Source organism: Podarcis erhardii (genome assembly GCF_964252035.2).
Source record: "Podarcis erhardii genome assembly, chromosome: 10".
NCBI classification, from domain to species: Eukaryota; Metazoa; Chordata; class Lepidosauria; order Squamata; family Lacertidae; genus Podarcis; species Podarcis erhardii.
Window position 1 is genome coordinate 39,821,828 of NC_138500.1, and position 19,682 is coordinate 39,841,509.

Consider the following 19,682-nt stretch of genomic DNA (forward strand, 5'->3'; position numbering starts at 1 on the left):
CAGATGAACAGATGAAACTGGTTTACCAGCTGAGATAGTAAAGGGCACTCCATATTGTATTCAGTATAATTTAATTATGAAGGCTGTTGGGATTTTCATCGAGACTTAGGATTTTATATGTAGTCATCTAGTATGAAATGATATCCTCATATAGTTTAATTAGGAAATGAGGTATCTGTGGTGTAAGTAACAGTAGAGACACCAAGACACTCACTGCCTGTAGAATATTTTTTTATCTGCTTTCAAATAAGAATTCTGCTTCTCAAAATTCTTCACTTAACTCCCCAGTGAATCAGCAAGATGCATACTTGTCCCATTATGTTTGCAAGCAGTTAAGTTATATGCATACATTTGTAAAGGTTGCCTGTAAGAACTACCACTGTGGGGGGTTGGGTGTGGCAGTGAGTCTATAAAAATGCATATGAATCTATAGAGTGCAAATAATCGACAGTGTCTCCACTGTAATGTGAACAACTGCAATGCAATGGGCACTACTTCATTTTGTCTCACTTACATCACTGTCAAACTTCTGAAAAATACAGTTTAGGAAAGAACTAGACAGAGTGAACTACTTTCAAAGAGTTAGCTCCATCTAGCGGTATCATGGCACATATTTTTTAGTTATGCTTTCTGCTTATTGATAGGGTTAGGAAATATTCTCTGGGAAACCTTAAAGGAAGAAGAGAGGATTAGTTGATTTTTATAGAAATGGTAAAAAGTCTAGAACAATGCTCCAGTTCAAAGCTTTGTCATTAGCCAATTGTATCAGCTGCATCTCCTGTACCTTCTGTAAGCTTCTGAAACAATGAGACCAATAGATGTGTTTTGGCTAATTTTAAGACTTCCTTTGCAAAATTAGTTTTCGCAATGAGTAAGATAATTCTGCTGACATCTATTGTATGGGTTACTCAGTATATAATCGGAGGTTTTTAAAGGTTAGATGGCCATCTGTCAAGGATTCTTTATTTGTTATTCCAGAAGTGTAGGAGGTTGGACTAGATAAGCCCTGGGGTACTTTCCAACACTGTGATTCTATGATTCTATTGCCAGCTTGATAAATATAATTGTGGATTAAAAATAATAATGCCACAACAACATTAAAACAGGGTTGGGGAAGTTTTTGAGCCTGGGGGCCACATTTAGCCTTCTGAGGAGGGTCACTTGTCATTGGTGGGTGTGGCCAGAGACACAAAGTGGGTGGAGCAACATACACAGCTCTTACCTTTGTACAGTAAGCTACATTCCAGCCATGCAAAAATCAAAGTTTTCTTTATGCATGTTTTCTCATCCTCTATCCAGGCAAGCAAGAGGCATAATGACTGTTCAAGAGAAAGGCATTATGTTGGAAACAGCATCCAGGCAAAAGCACTTGAGGAGGGTGTGAAGCAAGACCAAGAAGTGGTACAGCCTGGGAAGAGTCCAGAGGGATAGGTGGAGAAGCCTAGAAGGCTACAAATGGCCCCCAGACCATCAAGGTCATTTCAGCAGCCTCTCATTTTTATTGGAGCAGCAGTGATGATGCTTTCTAGCCCTTTCCTTCAGGGTTGGTTAACCAATGTAAATTGCCCTCTGATGCTACTATTAGATCTGTTAACAGGTCATCAGGCTTCGAAGAATCGGATCCCTCCCCCGGTGGCAGTAATAAGCAGATCAAATAAAAGGATTGTTCTTACCAGGTAAGTTCTTTAATAATCACAGCAAGGGACAAAGGAATGCATATCTCTCTAAAAAATGGTGTTGCTCCCAGTAAAGGTTCAGCCCCACTTTCCCCATTAATCTACATCACTCCTATGCCGGGTAATCTGAGTGTGTTGCCATTGCACTTCCTGTTCTATCACTTTCCAAGCCCTTCTAGTCTTTGGCGAAGGGAAGTCAGGGAAGCTGTCCAAGGAGACTGAATCTGCCAGCTGTCTCTCTCCTGGTGTTTCCTCTTCTAGCTGTTCCTCACCCTGTATTTCCCAGCTTTCCCCCTCTTGGCTATGCCCCTCTGCAAACCACTATTCTAAATCAATACTGTCCTCCTGCCCTTGGGAAGGTTCAGAAAAAAAGGGGGGGGGGTTCCCACCATTCCTCCTCAGTCCAGTCCCTGACACAGGTATAAACACATGCATGTTACCAGTGCCTTTATTCCACTGCAAGTCTATTCAAATCAGACTTAAACACCCCACTTTCTAGTGTTTTAGCCCAATTATGTCACATCTGTGCTAGTCAGTATTTCTCAAGAGATGTATTCCACTGAGAGTCATCAAGTGATAAGAGATCATGCAGCAGACATCTGACCCCTCATTTACTCAGACCAAGCAAATAACTGTTAATGAAGTCTGTTTGCAAAATGTGTCTGCTTTCTTCAGCAATGTCAATTTTAAAGATTACTCTTTTCTAGCCAATTACTGCTTTATTGTTCAGTATTGCTTTTGCCCTAAAATAATTAACAATAGAGTAAATCAGTTTATCCCATACTATTTGTTTATCCCATCCATTTTGTAATGGATGAACACCAAATCATTATTTCTTGGAATATTACAAGTCCGAGTAATTGTTTCTCATTGTGTTTGCATATAAAGTTTATAAGGTAGAGTAAACATTAGCTAATGTGTTGTGTTCAGGAGGCAATCATATAGAAGGAAATAGGAAAGGAAATATCTAATAAAGTTGAATCGCTTAAAACCCAATCTAATTAATGTCCCCATTAATTATCTGAAAGGGCAAATAAATGGAATATCAATTAGACGTGCAAAAGATGCTAGATTAGAGGTGGAGAAAGAACAATTAAGAGCAATATGTCACGAGTGACAAACAAAAGAACAGAAAGAAGCATAATGAATGCTTGCAATTAAGTCAACAGAAAATTATCTTAGGTTTAACAGAGAACAAATTTGGTGAAGAGCAATATTGGAAGATTAGGAACATCACATTACAATCACATTAGCGAGAACAAATTCAAAAATAAGAAACTGCATGTAGAGCACATATTTTGTAAGAAGTTAGCATGCTACAGGCAGCAGGCTGTCCAGTGATAGGCCAGTGGCAGTGGGGGTTAACTTTACGGGGGGGGGGGAGAGACACTACATAGAATTATTCCTTTGGTGTCTTTCCTTCTGGGATGCCATTAGGGGACAAGGACTGCACCTCCATGAAAGTGGCAGATAGGTGGTGGAAAGGACCTGAGTGAGATCTCTCAGAGTGAGGGACAAGAAAAGGAAATCTCCCAGGTGAAAGCTGGGAGGGTCTGTCATTTATGTGAAGATAGGGGTTAACAGCTAGTTTTGCACAGAGAAAAGTATATGCATTTGTTACACTGTTTCTGAACCTTAGCTATGCTGCTGCTGAACTCCCTCTCCCTTTTTTTGCAGGAGGTTGTTATGAGATAATAATAATAATAATTTATTATTTGTACCCCGCCCATCTGGCTGGGTTTCCCCAGCCACTCTGGGCGGCTTCCACAAAGACCAAAAATACACTAAGATGTCACACATTAAAAACTTCCCTGAACAGGGCTGCCTTCAGATGTCTTCTGAATGTCAGGTAGTTGTTTATAATATATAATTGCACCTGTGATAAATAGGTAATAATTTATGTTATGAGGCTATATTTTACAGGGGTTGTAGAATTTATCTCTCCTAGATTTCTCTCCTAGATTTCTCCGCTAGCGGGAAGGCGGCGTGGGGTGGGGGGTAGTGAGAGAAGGCTGAAAGATTCTCTGGATCCAAAGGCGATTGGCTAGGATCACAAGCTCTGTTTTCTCCCCTGCCTCTTCCTCCGCAAGTGACAGTCGGTTCTATGCTTTCATTATTATTTACGATTTTTATTATTTCTAAAAACCAGCCATCCAACATAGCCACCCCAAATATTCCCAGTAAAAACGCAGAACATCGCCTTTGATGGACTTTGAGTTGGTGTGGAAAGGCGATGCTTGGGTAGGGGGCTCACTCTCAGGCAGGTGCACAGAGGCGTTGCAGCCCTGGACACCGGGGTTGGCGGTGGACGGGCTCCCTAAATAAAGACCGATCATGAAAATGTGATTACCTCCTTGATGGTGCCCCGTTTTTTTATTTTTATGTCCAAGAAGGGAGGCAGCTCCTGGGCATCCCCATCTTCACAAGCTCCCCTCTCCCGCGTTCCCTTTGTGTACGCCTGGGCCCGCCAGCCGGGGCTGCCAATTGGTGTGGCCGCGCCATTCGCCAGCCCGTTGGGGGTGCCAATTGCAGGGGGATGGGGGCTCCGGCGGCACTTGCCGATGCAGGGAGTCGTGGGGGGCCAGGGGGTGTGTGACAAATGTCACCCCCTCTCCAGGATGGTGCCCAGGGCAGCCCGCTCCCTCTGCCCCTTCCTTCCTCTGCCACTGGCCATAGCTTCCTATAGAGCACTGTTTGGAGAAGGAGACCCAGCAAAGGCCACATTCACACCATACATTTTAAGCACCATGATACCACTTAAAGCAGACACAGTTTTCCCCAAAGAATCCAGGGAACTGTAGTTTGTTACAGGTGCTGAGAGTTGTTAAGAGACTCCTATTCTTCTCACAAAGTATTAAAAAAATCCCAGAGTGGTTTAACAATCAATCCTTACAGTTTGGTGCCAGTGTGGTGTAGTGGTTAAGAGTGATAGACTCGTAATCTGGGGAACCGGGTTCGCGTCTCCGCTCCTCCACATGCAGCTGCTGGGTGACCTTGGGCCAGTCACAGTTCTCTGAAGTCTCTCAGCCCCACTCACCTCACAGAGTGTTTGTTGTGGGGGAGGAAGGCAAAGGAGAATATTAGCCGCTTTGAGACTCCTTCGGGTAGTGATAAAGCGGGATATCAAATCCAAACTCTTCTTCTTCTTCTTCCTCTGGGAATTGTAACTCTGAGAGGAAAATAGGAGTCTTCTGATAACTCTAAGCACCCTTAATAATCTACAGTTCCCAAAATTATTTAGGGAAGCCATGACTGGTAAAAGTGGTATTATAGTGTTTTTAATATATGCTATGAATGTGGCTGAAGACTCATCGGCAGATGTTGGCAGACTTAGATCATCTTTTTTCTTCTCTGGCCATTGTGAACACTTCCGTAGGCGAAAATACCTGCCACACAGATTTAGAGTAATTATATTAAGAGCCTTATGGTGCATACATTTTAATGGGCATTGCTAATTACACCTAAAATGATACTTTGGGGAAACTCACTTTTAACATAACAGCTATGTATGAAGCCCATAGAGCAGCCTTGATCGAACTGGTATGCCTTAGACATTATACACATCTGGAGGGCACCGGGTTTTGCTGCGGCTGTCAGGAGCTGCAGTCTGGAGAATGCTGGATTGGCAAAGGGTGCCATAAAGGGTGCATGCATTCCCCTTAAATCGGTGTGAGGTACTTTTTGTGAATGAAATGTGCAAACAACTCTAGTACGGAATGGAATCCTAATGAACTGAAAGGCTATGCTTTATTGAGCAGACTGTTCCTGGTTACAGTTCAAAGTTTCTTTTCAAATGGCAATTGCCAAGATGAAAGGCTCATAATTAACTCTATTTTACCTCCCCCCCAAAAAAACAAAACCCCCAATCCTCAGTTAGTTTCTTTCATAGGTTTATGATTTAATTAATGGCTAAGACAACAACTTACTTGATGCATGACTTGCCTTCATAAGCAAGTTTAGATTATTAACTTCTTCTTTTTCCCCAGAGGGACCACCCTGTTGGTGAAAGGGCGATTCACTACACGATATCCTTCTGTCCAAACCTGCTCCTCGATGTCATGTGTTCTGTGATCCAGCCGTGTGGTTTTCCTTATAACAACAGCTGCCTTCCCCCCCAGCCCATTGGTTCCCTCTCTTTCTCTAATTGTAGCTCCTTGCAACTGTGCTCCCTCCAGTCAGATTTACTTAGCTCAGCATAAGCTCAGAGTTCTAATATTTGCGGATCAGGGGTAATTTTATGCAACATGATCTTTTTAAAAAATATTGTCAAGTACCTGCATATAATTCTGCCTCCCCCCTCCCCTTATGAGGCATGGATGCTTTTTTAGAAGGAAACTGGTGGGATCTACAACTAAATGTCCCTGTGTTAAGTGCACCTGTTCAGGATTCCATCCACCCTGTCGTACCCTTTTCCAGGACATTCCATTCCATTACCTCTCTTGCCATTTTTTGCCCTCCCTGCAACATGCAGTAAGCAATCCATGACTACTGAGCATGCTCAGCCCTTATCAGGCTATTAAGTGCGGGAATGGAGTCCTTCAGTAATGTTTTTTCTCCTATATATATCCCTCCTTCTGAAAGATTGGGTATTCCACCACCACCCCATATGACTCTGGAGTTATTACTTAAATTGAATGCAGATTCCCCACCCCCAAGCCTATTGTAGGACTTTAGCTTCTTTTGAATGTATTTAAATTACAGCAGAAAGCATCATCCTAGTCAACTTATGTAGAAGAAAGTGGGTTTTCTAAAAGAAAAAAAAATACTAGCTTTTTTATTTATTACTCAGGATGGGTTCTGTGAAGAAAATGCTGGATTTGGTCATGTGGTTCCCCCTCCCCCTCACAAAGAAGAGAAATAATCACTTCTTCATTTCTTGTTGTTGGAAGAAAATTCTCATTCGTATGTGACAGGTAAAGGTGAAAAACTCAGTGCCTTTTTTCATGCAAAAATCTGCATTATGAACACTGGTGCTACATTGTCTGTAATGTGAACAGTACATAATGAGCCATCACTAATAATTTCACTGGAGACAGAGACTGCTGAGGAATGCCAGACTTGATGAAAACCACTCACTTTAATTGCCACAGTGGCTCAGGGACATGGAATAAATTGAGTTTTCTTTATATAACCCAGTCTCTCCTTTATTTAGAGGCATATTCTAAACAGATTGTAACCCATTAATATTAGTTAACAAGGATGTTCATAGGTTATAAAATAAACATCTTTATTTCTCCAGTAACTACCCGCCTATAAATTAAATTTGTATTCTTAATTGAAAAAATATTTCGTTCTCAAACTTATCAAATAAAGAGAGAACTCCTTCATTTGCATGCTGTATCTTGTATTGGGGCTATTTTCTTGGATGCCTCTTTCCTACAGCCACAGAATTAGAAACTAAATTGTTTCCAGAAATTGCTGGTGAATGGAAACTCATTGGCGTGTAATAAATAAATCACTATCATTATTCCAGTTGGTTACCTGAGAGCAAAAGATCTAAGGGCTAAAAGTTGATAACAAAAGTATGCTTCTGTTTAGGAGAGATAGAAAAGTCTGGATCTGTCTCCTCAGGGGAAAAAAACATGGTGTGGTACAATTTTGCAACTATCTTTTAAGAATGTCACATCTATTGGAGTAGCTCTCTAATAGCCTAAGATTGCAATCCTGTATTCATTGAACTTAGTGGGGCACTGAGCAGACATGCATAGGATTGTTTATATATAGGAATACCAGGAAGTAAGCCTCAGTGAACTCAAGGTGGGTTACTTCAGAGAAAGGATTGCTGGGGGTGGTAGCGTACAATCCTACCTCTGTGCATTGGAAATTATGTGTGGTTTCACCACCAGCTTTTATGTGCACCCTTGTTCTGCTGCTCTTAAGAGCAGCTTGCTGTCCAGCAATTAATAGATGATCGTGCTTATTTCCATGCCAGCGAAAGCTTCAGCAGCTAATTTGTGAGCACTGAATTTCTGTTAAAAAGAGCAGACACGGCCAGGTCTTTTATTCTACTCAGTTGCCGCCCTACAGCAAGCATTGTTGATTGATTGCTTTACTGAGTCTATATATCCTGTATCTTCAACTCTAAGAGTTCTTAGGGAGACAAACAATAAAGTAAAATCAAATACAATATGAATGTATTTTTTAAAATGTAAGCAATAATGAAATAAACAGCAGCAGCTGAACTGCTCAAAAGTTGCAAAACCTGAGTAATCAGAAAGGGTCACTAAAAAGATCGTGGCAATATTATAGAAATGTGTACCCATTTTATTCAATCCCTCATTTCTTTCTATCCCTTTTGGAGCTGGGAAAATCTTCAACTGTTTCTTCTTTAGTTTAGAAAAGAGAGGAGTAAAGGGGGATGACGACAAAATAGACGGGCATAAAATTGGGCACAGTGTGGCTATAGGTCCCCCCCCCCTCATGATATTAGAAGCTGGGACCATCCAATGAAGCTGAATATTGGAAGGTTCAAGACAGACAGAAGAAAATACGTTGTCACACAGCACATAGTTAAACTATGGAAGTCTTTCCCACAAAATATAGTGATGGCCACCAACTTGGTTGGTTTTAAAAGAGGGTTGGACAAATTCATGGAGTCTAAGGCTACCAATGGCTGCTGGCCACGATGGCTATGAGAACTCTGCTCAACTGCTGGAGAAGTGTGCATCTGAGGACTAATTTCTTAGAATCACAAGTGGGGATTCACTCAAGTCCTTCTTACAGGCTTTACATAGGCACCTGGTTGTCCACTGTGAACAGGATGCTGAACTAGACGAGCCACTGGCCTGATCTAGCAGGGCTGTTGTGTTTCAGATGGGATGCATGAAGAGCCTTGAGAGACCCACACTCAAGTCTTACTAAGAATAGGTCTCATTACTAAGGTTGTAGGAGAAACTGAACTGAGTTTTTCATTTAAAAGCAAACCTACCAGATTTCTACTTTCTGAAATGCGAAGAGAAACACAGACATGCTTCGAAAGTTTCATTTCTCCGAATTTCGCAAGAAATGTGTACAAAAATTCAGACTGGAGCATAGTATGCATAGAAATGCATATGGTAATGAAAAAAACATGCAAAGATGCATTATATGAGGGCGAAATACCTTGCAAAAAAATGTGTATATTGGGCAAAATTGCAGACAACGGGGGGGGGGGGTGGAGAGAGAGATTTGTACTAAAATGTTTTTTTAAAAAAAAAAAATTGCAAACGGATGTGGAAATGCAGAGACCTGAACTTAAGATAGGAAATAAAAGAAACTATGAGAAATTAAAATTGACTGATTGCACCATCCCTATTCATCACACAGTTATCAACATCTTTAGCAGCTGTACGCATTTAGCATTTGTTAAACCAGCTAGCAAACTATCAGATTACTGCACAATTTACTGAAGCTGTGGTGTTTATTTTTTTAAAAAAAAACAACAACTCTCTATTGAAAATGTAGTGATAAACTTATTGTAGCAAAGTACATACTGAAATGAAAAGGGGGGAAAACCCACAAGTGAATGGAAGCTTCTGACATTACTTGCTTTCAGAACATGAGTGTACTCTTAAGCAGCGTTCAAGCACCACATAAGAAAGATAATGGTTTTTGGTCATTTTGCCAAAAAAACCCTAAAACCCCAATCTCCACTGGCAGATAAATGCAGGAATGCTGTAAAACACACGTGATATATTTTAATTAGACTAGAATGTTTATATTCTTATTTTAATTAGTCTGCAATGTTTACATTTTTCATGTATGATAGAGCTTTCATAAAATTTATCCTGCTCTGTGTTAAAATGATTTAATGACATGTCAACATTATTATTTTTTAAAGCTGGATAAGAGACAGTATTATTGCATACACTAGTTAGGCTGAAGCAGTTGAGTTTAAGAGTATTTTCTGCACTGTGGCTGATTGGGCTTAAATCCACAGAGTCAACTTTGACTGGTTGGTGGACCAGGCTGTTAGGAACCTGTATGATTAAGGAAGGCAAGCAAAAGGCATTTTGGTTTCGCTGAAAGCTTGGAACACCTTTATCATTTCATTACTCCCTTCAGCTCTACAACATAAAGGAACAAAAATCTCCTTTGATTTTGGCAAGATTTAAGGCCACCTCCTGGTTCCCAACCAAAGTACATCTGTGTATTATTAGGACTGTGCCCAGTAATTTAGTTCTGGCACTGCTTATGTAGGTATGTTTGAATCTCAAAGCATATACAGTGGCTGGAGATTACGTTGGAGACAAAGTTTCTTTCCAAATCATTATTTGTATATATTAGTCATTTTTTCCTTTATAGGTTAGGAGACTACAACAGTGTCTCATATTTATGTGTTTGTAGTTTCTATTGGAATCACTTATTTATGACTGGCCAACTATTTGAAATAATCAAACAGCCTGGACTGAAGGTGTTTCCTCAAATATATTACCAGCACTTCCTTTTTAATTAAACCTTCTGCAGATCTTTCTGCCATTTTTGAGCATTCCTCATGAAAGGAATATCCATATTTCCAAATTTAATGTTATATATTCTTTCAGTAATTTAAGATCAATAATACACACACACACACACACATTGTGTGTATTATTTGTGTTCATGGTGTTGTCGTGGTGGTTATATATACAATCATGCTTCCAGTACCATATGCACCTGCAAAGGTTTTGAGATGGCTGTACATCTACACTTGAAATACCTGCATGCCCTGTAGTCTCTTGCTAAAATCCTACAACTTTTCACCTACAAATGTTCCAGTGAAATGCTGTCTGGGTGGTGCAATATTAAAGGTAAAGGGACCCCTGACCATTAGGTCCAGGCGTGGCAACACTAATACACTATTATTGCACCAATGGCATGGTGCAGAATACAAGACCCTTGGTCTCATGTTCGCCCTTCCTTCCTTCCTTCCTTCCTTCCTTCCTTCCTTCCTTCCTTCCTTCCTTCCTTCCTATTCTAAGATTCTTAAGAGAGAAAATATGTGGGAGTGATGATCTTAAGAGAGAAGTAGAAAGTGAGGAGGTGATTCTGCCACTCTCCACTATCTTCATGCAACCCTGAGAATTCCCTCCACCCCTGTTGTAGTTCAAGGGTTTGGCCTCTTTTGGCCTATCCTCTCCTTGTCCTGTAGTCTTTCTCTAAGCTAAATTTAATTGTAAGCTTATTGTGGGAGGGATCTGCCTTTTTCCTTATGTGACTAGACAAAGCATCATACACATTGCTAGCAGAATATAAACAGCTATTATCAATTGGTAGTTTGGTCACTGGCAAATATATTCAGAACAAAATGCAGTTAAGGTGCTTGGAATCACAAGTGGGGAGAGCCCTGTTGCACTCAGGTTCTGCTTGTGGGCTTCCCAGAGGTAAACATTGGCCACTGTGAGAACAGAATACTGGACTAGACAGGCCAGGGCTCTTCTTATGTTCTTTTGATGGGTCATGTAAGGTTTCCATATGTCCTCTTTTTCGAGGACACATCCTCTTTTTCATGGGCATGTAAAAGGAGAGTCGTCATAGTGATCCATAGTTAAAAGTAGAAGTAGGCAAATGTGTCCTTTTTTGCTCTTCAAAATATAGTAACCATAGGTGGGTGGGTGGAGAATTAAAATCTCAGTTACACTGAGAAGATTGGAATAATCTGTGATAAAAAAATAACAGATGAATCCTGAAAATTAATCATCATTGAGCTAGTTCAAACATGCATGCCCATCACTTGCTAACTGCAGTGTTGCATTATTTAAAAAAACAACTTTTTTAGTCTTTATTAGACCCTTTCCCTTGTGCTTCCAGCAATGTCCCCCTTCCCTTCAGCACAGTCTCTGCCATTTCAAATCCGCCATAGAAATTCCTCTCATTAAAAAAAAAAGTGTATTTTTATTTTTTTTAAATGAGCCTTATAAACTTCCAGCTGCAGGACACACAACAAAGAAATAAATAAGCAGGGAGTGGGGGAGGTGAAATGAAAGAAAAATGGAGCAGGGAGACAGAATAAAGAGGGAAAAGAGGAAAAGAGAAAACAGATGATCCTCAATAAAGCTTCATTTCTATTCTGCCAAGATTTGCACAAAGCTTCCATATATTTCCTTATACTTTACCTCCCTAGGACAGTCCTCTCTTTTATGGTCCAAATATGGCATAAAGAGACAGAGCCATATGAAGGGAAAGAAGCAGGGACCTCAGACGTGTCCATCAACAGTTAACAGCTGCTAACAGACACACAGGTTACTTGGTCATAGTCTTCCCTATTATGGTGAGATGTGTTACATTTTTATTTAAATTATAGTAATTATTTCTAAATCTGCAACTATACCTGCGAATTGGCACATGCAAATGTAACGGCAACCTGCATCCTCTTTGGCGATGTGCGTCTCCCTTTTTGGCAATGCATATGTGGCCATCCAGCCTTAATTTGTAAGCAGTGAGGCAGTCAACCTGTCATGGAAACTTAGGCTGCATGCATTTGCTCTCTTCCTTAGAACTCAATTGCACTGGAGCACTTTCAAACAGGTCTCCCTGTTTCAACAATGCTCTCCAGGTGTGTGAATTCTGATGAGGACTCAAAGCTCATTTGGCAAAATGTTGCAGCATCAAGGGCTTCTGTTCAGGGTTCCAACCAGCCAGACATGTCCCTTTTTAGGACACTCCTTTCCATTTGTCCTACCCTTAGTTTTCATTTTTCCTCCTAGCTGACACTTACATACCCCTAAACATTTTGTGAATCTTTGTACTTTTGTCCATTTACTGTATTTATTTTTCTCGATTTGAACTATAAAATGGTGATTTTCTTCAGTCAAAATGAGAGCAGCCCTAAACATTTTTTTGGGGGGGGGAGCACTGCTTATGTGTATCTTATCTTGTTTTATATAAATTGGAGAGAGAGAGAATGAATAAAGAAATGTTAACCAAAAATGACTTAAATGTGCATAGCCCTTTTACTTCCTTTTATGTGGCAAGTCAGAAGCACAGAATACTAGCATGATTAGTGGTTACACAGTATGCAGATCACCCACCCCAAGTTGCCTGGACCATAGATTTCTAGTGCAAGCCTATGCATTCATATTCAGAAGTAAGCATCACTGAATTCAGTGGGACTTACTCCAAGGTATATATATAGGACTGCAACCTTAGTTACTATTTTGGAAATGTGATGAGTCTAGAGGCAGAGAATCGCTAAAGACCCAGCTTGTCTATGCAGAGAATGTCAAAAACCAGGAAGGGGCAAGTTCATTTGCCAAACACTAGATATCCCAATATTTCAACAGCAAAATGTAGGTTAGGTTGGGGGGGGATACTAAATGTAGAAAGATGTGAAAGAGCTTAAACATGGGAATCACCTAAGGAAGGATAAGCATGGAGAAGTGGAAAGCTAGCTGTTCACCCTAACATACTTGTACATCTTCATGAACAAGCTAGAGTCTGCATGAGACAACCAATCTCAATTCTCTTGGACTGTCAGGAGAAACCAAGACCAGAGTCCCCCTTACCTAAATACCACCTGTTGTTGCTCTTCAACTATGGGATGTCCTCATTCACCACAACCTTTGAGATGTTCAGCTTGCTTCCCCACCCTTTTGAAATTTTTCTTTTTAAAAATTTTATTCTGGGTTTTGTTGAACTGTCCCAATCTAACCGAAAAAATGATGATAAATGATTCCTCTTAGAAATACACTAGCTGGTGCCTCACCTCAGAGAATACATGAAGAAAAGGAGAAACGTGGTACAGATAAATGATTGTATTGCTGTTTTACCTGCTCTCTCATTTTATTGTATTGGGAATATTGTGTTTTCAGCTGTAGGTTATTGTACCCTGCTGTGAATGAAATAATTGAATGAATGATACATCTTTACAAGGTTTGGGGAGCCCTGGAGAGGATGCCATTCTAGCCCCCTTCATCCCATGCATATGGGTGGATCTCCTTGGCAGTTATGGTTCTGATGGGCATCTTTACTTTCCTAAAACACAATGCTCCAGAAATTCATTGTTCCAGCTCTATATGGGTGAAAATTATAGCTTCTGGCTGAGGTGCCCTCTGGTGGCCATTTTTGCATGTGGCACAAGTCCTGTTTCCTTTATTCACAATGTATCAGAACTCCAGGCGTATTGCATTTGAGAGAAATACTGTAACGAAGCTGTTAAGCACACTGAGGGGATCAGAACAAGGGAACATTTACCTGACCATGTCTTGCAGTGACACTAGACCTGACTTTCATTACAGAGTCATTGGAAGGGATGATAAATATAGAAAGCTCTTTGAAAACTTTAGTACAGAGGTAGCTAACATGGTTCCCGCCATATGTTGTTGACTTTTTTTCAGTTAGAACTTGCCGGAACTCATTTCTGGCCCCTCTCAGGTGGGTGCCATTGCCATTCTAAGAGAATAAGGGAGGTGTTCCTGGTGAATTCCAGCACCTCTTTTTCTAGAAAAATAGCACTGTTGGGTTACATCGATCATCATCCCTGATCATTTGCTATATTGGCTGAAGCTGACAGGAGTTCTTGTCCAATAACATCTGGAGGGCCACATGTTGGTGCCCCTACTCAAGTGCTAGAACTTGTTGTTGTTGTTGTTGTCATCCCAATGGCGAGAATCACATAAACATTGTCACCTCACCAGAGTGAGGGACATAATTTGGGGCTGGATGTAAGTGGACAGCAAGGCTCAGTATAAGTGCATCTGATCCCCACAGAATTCTGACATGCCTCATTCATTCTATGGTTTATAGTTTATTTTCTTTTTTTAAAAAAAAATAGTTTAATGCATTGGACAAGTTTTCATGTATCACTCAGCTTTCTGCCAAGTGTGGTCCTGGGTTTATCCTGTTTGTTGCTCCCTCCATTTTTAGAGACCATTAAGTCATTTGGGAGAGCTACCTTTGGCAAGGCAAGGAGCTGAGGTCTTATCCAAACAGCCAACAATCATAGCTGGCTCACCACTTACCTATTAATGCTCCACGTTTCATCATCCTGATAGGCAGCGAAGGAGCTGTACTCAGAATGGAGTTTCCATAGCAAAAGCCCAAACAGCAATGTCTCCACAGGACACATTATTACCAAACGCTCAACGAACACTCCATCAGATATGACATGGTGAACATTTACGAATGGCCCTGTAGGAAAAAAAGGGCTGCATTTAAAATAAAAGTGACCACTTCAAGGCTAGAGGAATGCCAGCCCTTCTATCTTCAGATCTGGCATACTGATCACCTTCATTTCTGGCCTATTTATTTATTTGTCATGGGCAAACCTTTCTGATGTGGAGGGTTCAGTCTTTCACTGGCGCTTTGCCATAACCAAGTTGGAGCCATAAAGCTTCAGCCATATACGTGGCTCCTTGGCCTGTTATTCTTTTATTTTATTTTTGCAGAGAAACAAGAGCGAATTCAATTTTAACAACAGTAACCCTTACATTAACTTTCAGCTACTTTTGTTGATCTTTTCCCCTCTTGTTTATCTCTTGCTCTCTTTTTTTTACAATGTCATTCCACAATGCAGCCTCTGTTATGGTTGGGTGGAAACTATGAGAGACCTGGTGAATGCGCTGATGCCAAGAAAGTAGTTTCCTTGACAACCGAAATGAAGCAACAAATAACAAGAATGCAGCCCTCAACTTGGTTCACTGATCTGTCTAACTCTTGGTGCCTACTGAGAGCTCAGAAATGACTTTGCAATGTGTCCCTACAAGGATAAGTTGGCCAGTGCTTCCCATCAGAAAGGAACAGTGAGGAGCTACTGAGGCCCAGACATAATAGTTCTTATTTTACAAGGAAGTACAGTGGTACCTTGGTTCTCAAACTCAAGCCATCCTGGAAGTCCCTTCGACTTCCAAAACGTTTGAAAACCAAGGCACATCTTCTGATTGGCTGATTGACCCTGGAAACAATGCCAACAGCCGAAACGGACATTTACACTTGCTTCTGGGTTTGCAGTGTTTGGGAGCCAATTTGTTCATCAGCTAAGCCATTCGGGAACCAAGGTACCACTGTACGTTGTGAATGGGAAGAAATATGCCGCCGTACATGGTGCATCCATGTATTCAAACTGACTGTGTGAGATGGAAAGGCAATCATCGTGGCATAAATATGGAGCAAGTGTGTGTGCGGCAAAATGTGAAGGTTTGTTTCAAAAGAAAACTGATCTGTCATCCATATCACATATACAGTGGTACCTCTGGATGCGAACGCAACCAGCATGCGCGGGTCACGATTTGCTGCTTCTGCACATGCGCATGATGTCATTTCGACCATCTGCATATGCACGAGCAGCAAAACCCAGAAGTAACATGCTCCGTTACTTCTGGGTCACCACAGTGCGCAACCCGAAAATACTTATCCCGAAGCTACTTCAACCCGAGGTATGACTGGTATAGTACAAGATCACCATTATATATCATCATACAATCACATATAAAGTGGTACCTTGGGTTACATACGCTTCAGGTTACAGACTCTGCTAACCCAGAAATAGTACCTCAGGTTAAGAACTTTGCTTCAGGATAAGAACAGAAATCATGCTCTGGCGGCATGGCAGCAGCAAGAGGCCCCATTAGCTAAAGTGGTGCTTCAGGTTAAGAACAGTTTCAGGTTAAGAACAGACCTCCAGAACGAATTAAGTACTTAACCTGAGGTACCACTGTATAGTGATGAAGTGTGAGGAGAGGTCAGTCTGAGGGGTCATCTCTGGTGTGTTGGCAGTCCAGCTGGAAGGTGAGCTACTTGGAAGGTGAGCAACACTGTTCAACTTGGCAGAGCATAACAGGAGGGCAAGTGATGTACTGAATGTGGTACCCAGCCACCAAGAAAGGGAAGGGAACAGGTTCTTGTGAGTGAGCATGAAATGATGGAGGAGGAGGAGGAGGAGGAAAGAGGAGAGACCCAGGTAGTAAACAGGAGGAAACAAGGGAAAGTAACAAGAGATGAGAAAAAGACACAGACCAAAGCAGGGGAAAGGGGGGGGGGACATTATCACTTGTGATGAATTAAGAGAGGAGAAATTACAACTGAATAAAGGGGGATAGCAAGCATTACTAAAGAACAAGGAAAAAGAGAAAGGAAGTCTGGGGCAGCCTACACCAGCTATTCATTCAACTGTGTCTTGTTTTGGTCATTTTATTTGCAATTCCCCACCAGATGGTGCTCTTCTCACACATGCAAAATAATAAATAAGGAATGGAAATTAGACTGGGGGGAATCAATGAAGCTAACATGTTATAATTTACATATTGGAGCTTAGCCAGATACAAGGAAGCATTAAACCATTTAAAGATGCTTAGTTTTGCAGAATTTATCCTAATCAGAAACCTTTTTTTTTTTATCCGGGACCTCGGCTTATGCATTATAGCAGCAAATAGTGGTCAAGATTTATATAAGATTTGCTGTGGATTGGCCAGTATATAACCAGTTGGATAGTAGATGGGGCTGATTCATAAGCTTCTTCAATAACACCGGAATTGAAGGAACCATTCTCTCCCCCCCCCCTTCCCGCCAGCTTTTTGCTATTGGAGACTGTGTTAATCTTTGGGGTGAAGCAGAACTTGCAGTGTTTAGTCCCAAAGCTTCTCATTGCTCTCATTAAATGTACTTTTCCACCGTTAAGTATACAAAGCTGTCATTTCCCCATTAGCCAAGGTAAGATAGGGATCTGAACAACATGAGCCAAAAACAACTTGACTTTCTTTGAGTACCAGAGTCAACAGAATTTGAAAAATGACTCCATTCTATACAGATGGGATTTTGTGGGGAGGAGATTGTGTTCGGGGCATCATAGATGTGGTGCAGTCTACAGAACTGCAAGAGGACCAGGGGGGACTCAGACTTATTAGGCATCAAAAGGGCCTCTTTAAATGTTACATTCCAGTACTCATGTTTTGAAAATTTCAGCTGCTGATTAAATTGGTTTCCATTCTATAAGTGTGTGGGAGAGTGAACTCAGAGTATATAAATGACACCATGTCAGTCCAATGAACTATCCAAAGAATGTATGTTTGTATATACATGCAAATATATCTATATTCAAATAAATAAACTATGTGTGCAAGTGTGCACATATATAACACACCTAGGGCTGCATTCTACATAAGTCCAACTCAGGGTGTGGGACCCAAAGAAATTAAGAAACATTACTAAATTAATTTCAATGGGTCTATTCTGAGTAAAATTTAGTTGAATACAACACATAATCATTGTGTTGTGATTTTATGTTTATCACTGTTCACTATTACTGAGGGGCCTTTATATTTGTTAGGTAAAGTAGTGCAACACTCATTGTGGTTTAGGGGATGCAAGTCTTGGGCAAGGTTCTGGCAGATCAGGGTTCAAATAGTCATTCAGACAGTCACTGTCTTTGAGCCTAACCAACCTCACAGGATTGTTGTGAGGATGAAATAGGATGAAACTGTGTATGCCACCTTGAGCTCCTTGGAGGAAAGGTAGGAAATAAGTGAAAATATTGGTGAGTTGTAATTTTGCAAGGAACTGCAAACCAGAAATGTGCCCGGCAAAATTGCAAAAAGCAACATGCCTACACAGTATTTTTATTTATCTGCTGTGGGCTGTATAAAATTATGAATCAATCTGTGCTCTACTCTCTCTCTCTCTCTCTCTCTCTCTCTCTCTCTGTGTGTGTGTGTGTGTGTGTGTGTTTCTTTCTCTGAATCACTTAGAATGCAATTGTTGTTCACATTGATATAGAGGACTTTGAGTAGCCTGTCAGTGAAGTCTTCTGCTGCCCTCCAGTGGTACCATTCCTTATATATTCTTGCTCACCTGTTTTGTTTTGTTTTGTTTTGTTTTGTTTTGTTTTGTTTTGTTTTGTTTTGTTTTGTTTTGTTTTGTTTTGTTTTGTTTTGTTTTGTTTTGTTTTGTTTTGTTTTGTTTTGTTTTGTTTTGTTTTGTTTTGTTTTGTTTTGTTTTGTTTTGTTTGAATTTCTGACACCATAACCAAATTTATTAGGAATATTTACAGAAATCGTCAACACTTAAACTTCTGTTGCTCCTACTTACAGCCTCTCAGGAAGGCCCCTCTCTAGCTCAGCTAGCAGGGAGGAGGATGGTGCAGACAGTCCACTCTTGATCCCCAGACAAAGACCCCACACCCACAAAGAGATCTTTGTTTCTTAACGTTAGGCCAGTTCTGAGCAGGAGTCTCTTCTGAAATGGAGGCCTGTGTGGGCATCCATTGAGGGGTGGGTGGGAAGCCTCCTCCTTAGGTCTTTATGGCTGTGTCCCGAGACTTGTAGGCCACACCGCGACTCTTCAGTTCCCGGACGGTGCCTTGGGGTAGGCGGCCAGTCACAGACACTGCGTACACACCGGGCTTGAAGTTACTGATTCTCTGCCACTTGGAGACCCAGCTGTCCTCAGGGCTCATCATGGCAATAATGCCATCAAAGGAAGAGCTGGTGCAATCATAAACCATCTCACGGTTCCCCTTCATCTGCAGGTAGGCGTCACGGTTGTCACAACCATCAAACTCAAACTGGTCAATGGTCTTCACAAGCGAGCAGAGCAGGCAGGCCCACAAGTGACGCAGGTCTTTGGGCACCGTCTCCAGAGCCATGGCGGCGACCAACCGACCAGCGGAGAACAGGTCCGGCTTTAGAAAGGAAGAAAAAAAAAAATCCTTGCTCACCTGTTTTGATAATGAAAGACAGTAGATCACACCATATATTGGCAATTGTCTGAATTTCAAAATGCCTGCAATCAAGATCAAGGGTATGTATATTGTGAAAAGATTTACAAGTCCCGTGCTGACTTCCATTTAAACCAAGACAATTTAAAGTCCTAAATTCTGCCTAATTCGTGTCTGCCAGCTTGCACATTGATCTCCTTAGTCACTCTTTCTCAGATGTGGGGAATGGATGCTGCTGAACTACAACTCCCATCATTCTTGATAATTGGCTGTGCTGGTTGGGACTGATAGGAGGTAGAATTCAACAACATCTGAATGGCCACAGGTTCCCCACTCCTGCTCTAGTTCATCCTGATTTATTTTTGTCTTAAAGTCAACACAGGACTTATTCAAGTGCAAAC

General features: G+C 41.1%; 1 pseudogene across 1 annotated transcript; it reads right to left on the bottom strand.

Moving 5' to 3' along the window:
• Window positions 1-18,575: 18,575 nt before the first annotated feature.
• LOC309351044 (transcription elongation factor SPT4 pseudogene) lies at window positions 18,576-19,264 on the bottom strand (annotated as a pseudogene). Its single transcript has one exon. The product of its transcript is annotated as a transcription elongation factor SPT4 pseudogene (transcript).
• Window positions 19,265-19,682: the final 418 nt, after the last annotated feature.